Source organism: Notothenia rossii (assembly GCF_949606895.1).
Source record: "Notothenia rossii genome assembly, chromosome: 3".
NCBI classification, from domain to species: domain Eukaryota; kingdom Metazoa; phylum Chordata; class Actinopteri; order Perciformes; family Nototheniidae; genus Notothenia; species Notothenia rossii.
The window spans coordinates 53,390,311-53,396,310 of NC_136901.1; positions in this window are offsets into that span (position 1 = coordinate 53,390,311).

Consider the following 6,000-nt stretch of genomic DNA (forward strand, 5'->3'; position numbering starts at 1 on the left):
CAGAGTCCTGACCTCAACCCAATTGAGATGCTGTGGCATGACCTCAAGAGAGCGATTAACACCAGACATCCCAAGAATATTGCTGAACTGAAACAGTTTTGTAAAGAGGAATGGTCCAAAATTCCTCCTGACCGTTGTGCAGGTCTGATATGCAACTATAGGAAATGTTTAGTTGAGGTTATTGCTGCCAAAGGAGGGTCAACCAGTTATTAAATCCAGGGTTCACATACTTTTTCCACCCTGCACTGTGAATGTTTACATGGTGTGTTCAAGAAAAACCTAAAAACATATAATTGTTTGTGTGGTTTTAGCTTAAGCAGACTGTGTTTGTCTATTGTTGTGACTTAGATGAAGATCAGAACACATTTTATGACCAATTTATGCAGAAATCCAGGTAGTTCCAAAGGGTTCACATATTTTTTCTTGCAACTGTATATACAGTATATATATATATATTCATCCTTTTTTACTTTATATTAATTGCAATGTCTTCTATAGTAACAGTGACTAATGATATAGGGCTGACTAGATGTGCTTGCATCATGTTAGCTAATCATGCTTATCTGTTCCCTTCCCTTTTCAGTTTTGTTCTTAGGCAACATTTCATTTGATGGTTGGTGTTGCCTCCAGCAGCCTGTTGAAATGACAGTGCCCTCTCACTGTACAAGAGCATCAAGTTACAACAGCAAGACAAGACACCTGACTATGGAGGTAACTTTACAAATAATTGTATATTTTGTTCCTTCGACTCATTTTGAGGTTTTGGGGGAAGCCGGAAGTGACGTCAATGCGGGAACGCTTCACTGTGCGGAGAGAGAGCCAAACACGGACAAAGTGTGTTGTCATGCGTAGAAATTGTGAATTACTGAGTTGAGGCACGTTAATAATGTTTTAATGATGATTAACTACAGTATATTCATATTTGTCAGTGCTTTCATGTCAATTCGGCGAACGTAAACATAAATGATCGTGGTGAAGATGATGATTAAATTAGGATTACAAATCGGTAGTGAGAGCTGCTGAATTTCCTCCCGTCGGATGTGATATAAAAACAAATCGATTATTTTTGTAGTTGTAAACTCAAGTGGATGAAACTACATTTATTAGTGCTTTCATGTCAATTCGGCGAACATATGATACATTAAATGATCGTGAGGATGATGATTTAAAAATCTTTTGTTTGAGCCGGTCTGCATTTCCTGATGAGAAAACAAACCTTAGCTTTTTGTAGTTGCAGTCAGTGGTGTAGTGGGCGTTGGGGGTACGCCGTACCCCCACTTATTTGAAGCATGATTTATTTTTTTAATAGTCTAATACAGTGGTCGCCAACCAGTCGATCGTGCGGGTAGATCGCGAACCGTTAAAAAAAAAAAGTAACAAAAGAAAGAAAAATTAAATTAAAATAATAATGTTTGAAAATTACGTTTTTAGATGTAAACCTATCATCCACCACCCCGTTAGCAGGTGCCACTTGATTGACGTATATTTGAGACACCTCAGTATATACATTAACCGTGCTTTACGTGAACCTCATCATGACACATCATCTATTTTGAAGAATGATATTGAATGTAAACACTAGAAGTTATACACAAGGGAAAACTTTTAGGTTTGAACACAGACAAGAATTTATTTTGTATTTTTGTAAAGTTAAGCCAATTGAACCATTCCATTTTGATTGTAGGTTTGTTAATATGAGATATGTAATATGCAAAGTTTTGATGAAGAACTTATTGATTTCATACACACCTTTTAGGTGTGTAAGGAGGGACTGTTAGAAATTTAAATCTATGTTTTAATGGGGAAATGTAGTTTAAACATGCCGTCAGTTTTAATGCAGTTTTACACTGAAAAACCAGAAATTCTTGTGCACAACCAGCTGTTAAGCTTTATTCTGAAACTCTTTCATCTCCGGTTGGCAGTTAGCATGTGGTAAATTTACAATTTCCGAAAGAGGTGAATTTAGTAGCGAAATGATATGGAGTGGTGCAAACTGAAGCCTACTGATTTAACACTACAACTACAGATGTCGAGATACTACCATGCTGAATATTAAATGAAGGTACAGTTTATTTGAATACATTATTGTTTACAGACGAGAGTAGCATGTGACAACATCTGGAATGACCGGAAACCAAACCAGCCGAGAAGTATTTTTTAGAGTATTGATTACAGCGTTTAGAATGTGTTACATGAAAAGTGATGAAAGAGAATATGAGGAGAAAAGGCGTGTTAAGCATATATTGAATGTGAAAAGAACCAATCGTCTGTTTAAATGCAACAACGGACATTGGAGACGAGGCGAGCCGGCTGGCGGGGAGGAGTCACCAGAGGATATATATAACAGCACCGGACGAGGGATCGGGGCTCTTCTCTTCCCTATCGAGGAGCGGATCACAGCTGTTTGTCTGACTGAACAATATCATGCTTGCGACCAACCCGCGCCTTTTTTAATTAAAGTACCCAATTGAACTTTCACAGAGACTCCATTTAGTCTCCTTTTAAAGCTTCTCTCCTGGACGGGAGAATAACGAACACAGTTTACAGAAGCTAACGTTAAGTTTAAGCTACGTTAGCCTTGAGACTTGGTTTCAAATCGATTAAGCATTGCAAAGAGAAGACAAAACGGTAAATGAACACTAGAACCGCCAAGGGATTCATTTTTACTAACCCTGATACCGACGGGCTGTCAGGAGAGAGAGAGAGAGGAAAAGAGATGCCTCGTGTATTTCCCCTGTGTTATTATCAGAAGTTACTGTAAACTGTTGAATAATGTAGTTCATCTACTTTTAGTAGTTTGTTGAAATGTTTTAATTATTTATTAAAAAATAATATTTTATAATATTTTTTTTTTTTTTTTTGTAGAAGTGCATAATTCCTTGATTTATTGTAAAAATTAATCTGAACTTTTTTATCTGTTATGATGATAAACTGAAGCAATTTCTAAATTAACCCAATTAAGTGAGTTTTAAATTGTCCTACTTAGATTATAAGGAAATTATTTAGAGGAACAAATTAAATTATTTGAAAATGATATCTACGTAGGTGCTGAACTGTTGGCGGTTCTAGTGTTAACAGGCATTTTAATTAAATATGTGTAATTGCAAATGGCATATATGATTTTCTTACCTGGAATTCTGCCTTTTTGAACAGACTTTTTTATTGAGTCCTAGGTATATTGTCTGCAGTTCTAGGGTTAATATTCAATCTAATATGATTGTCGTCGGTCTAAATTAGGTTTCAAATGAATGTATGTAATGAAGTTCATAGTGTGGGTTAAATCAATTTTCTGTCTCTTCTGTTTACGGTCTACAGATATGAAGAGTACATTCAAACCAAAATGCCTGGTGATCCCAGCCAGCCTCCGATCTCCCAATTCATCAAATCAAGGACTGTGCCACTATACAACTGCAACCACCCCCAGGAGAAAGCCATAACAAACTCAATATTGTCAGACCTCATTATAAATTGCAACATGCCATGGTCCATCATTGAACATCAAAGCTTTCATCACTTTTTGTCACTAGTGGACAACAGGTACTCTCCAGTGAGAAGAACAATTACATCAAAGCTTGACGGTCTGGTGGCAGATAGGCAAATGAAGCAAAACAATGAATTAGAAAAGGCAGATAATGTGTCAGTGACTGTAGACATATGGTCAGATGAGGATGAGAGGCTTTCTTGGAGTCACAGCACTCTGGATCGACCTCAACAATGACAATCTTCAGATGAGATCCCAGTTGCTTGCGTGCAACCGCTTCAAAGGTTCCCATACAGGGAAAGAATTTGTGAAGAGTTTGAGCAAATATGTGAACAGTACCAGATCAAGAAAAAAGTTGACCACATCATCTGTGACAACGCTGCTAATATGAAAAAAGCTTTCACTCCATGTTTTCCAGGACAGGGAGATAAAGAAGATGTCCTTGATGATTCTGACATATGGAATGATCTGACAGTTGAAGAGCAAGAGAGGGTTGAACATTCTTTGAGCGCAAACACCCAGACAAGGCTTCAATTTTTTGCAAACACTCTTCAATTGGTTATAGGAGGTGGCCTTAAAGAGACAACATTAATCAATGCAGCGTGCCAAAGCTTCCAGGTTGAGCTCCTTGCTCCATACAAGCACCACCTTCAAGGAGAAATTTGAGAAGGAGTTTGGGCAGCGTGGAATCCCTGCCTCTGTTACTACACTGAGGCAACTGAAATCAGTGCTCAACTGTGACCACCTGAGACTGTCTACAGTTCTTGAAGATGGGGGACACAAAGAGACAGTATTCACATCTAGAGAATGGAATCAGATTGGGGAATTAGTGGATGTTCTTCAGCCTTTTGGGGAAGCCACAGACCTCACACAAGGAGAAAAAATGGTGACCATAAGTGCTGTGGTATCCTCTATCCTTTCTCTTAATCACCACCTGGAAAATGAAAAAGGGAAAGTGCGCTACTTGGGTGGCTTGATCCATGGGCTGCAAGGATCACTCCAAAGAAGAGAGAGGTATCTTTGTCAATGTGAGGATGGAAGATGAAGAGAGTGATTGAGCAACCTTACCCTTCTCTGACCCTATATTCCTAAAAGCTGCTCTGCTGGATCCCTCAGTTGGCACCATGTGGTTGACCCATGATGTTTTGGTCACTGAAAACATCAAGGAGGCTGTGTCTATGATGATAATATTGATGTTATATTTTTGGTGCTAATCTAACTTAATATCACACCATAGATGAGATGACTTATAAAATAAATTGACATAGATTGCCAGGACATGGTTTCTTATGATAACCCACTTATATGTTATGACTGTTGGTATGCAGTATTCAACCCCTGAATCCATTTTGTGACTACCTTTTTTTGCTTGTGTTTATCTGACTTGATTCTCAAAGAGGTGACCAAGACCACCCCAACCACCGATGAGCAGGACCAAATGACAATGGCAGAGCCAGACAGCCAACCTGGGCTGTTCTCGGCATACCGCAAAAAACAGAAGAGAGACATAGGTTCCAGTCCCCAAATTCAGCTGAACCACTATTTGGACATTTGTGATGGAAACAGCTGTCTTCAGTTTTGGGCCATGAACAGGCACACCCTCCCCTCTTTGTTCAAGGTGGCGGTTAAAGTTATGGCAATCCCTGCATCAAGTGCACCTGTTGAACGTGTGTTCAGCCATGGCGGGGTGATAATGCGACCCCATCGCTCACAATTGAGTGACAAAGTGCTAACCAATTTAATTTTTTGCAAATGCAATGCAGCACTGTAAGTGCAGGGTTCTTACACCTTTTCCAAAGTCAAATTCAAGCACTTTTCAAGCATTTTCAAGGTGCATTTTCAAGCTTTTCAAGCATCTTACAGCTGTTGTAAATTACATATTTATATACACATACTTATACTCAAATGATTATTTCCCTACTTCACATTAAATCAGATGTTCTTTATGCTATAAACAACTAAATGTGTCTTTCATAATAGCATTCTACATGAGGATGACACATTAAAGAAAAGAAAACTAAGTTTAATATTTCAAAATGAGTGACCCATCTGTACGTAGACTGGGCATCCCATCCCATATAACCTGGCTGAACCAAATAACTTTTCAATACATTATTGATGACTATTTTTGAGGTAATTTTACGTTGACAGTAAACATAATTCAGAGGTAAATGGTGTACTTTTACTCCACTACCTGTATTTAATACCTTTAGTTACTTTGCAGATGTGGATGAATGATGTGAAATCTAATCAACTCTTAAATCAGACTTTAGTTCCACCTGGAGTAATTTCACAAGCTGCACCTTTACCAGCTTTGAGAACACTTTCATGATCAATCATTATAAAACATATCATATATATTATTCAGAAATGGACCAATCTGCACAATGACTTCTTTTACTGTCGCTACTTTCACTATATTTTGATGATAATACTTTTATACTTTTACTTGAGGAACATTTTGAATACAGGACTTTTACTGTAACAGAGTATTCCTACACTCTGGTACTTTTACTTTT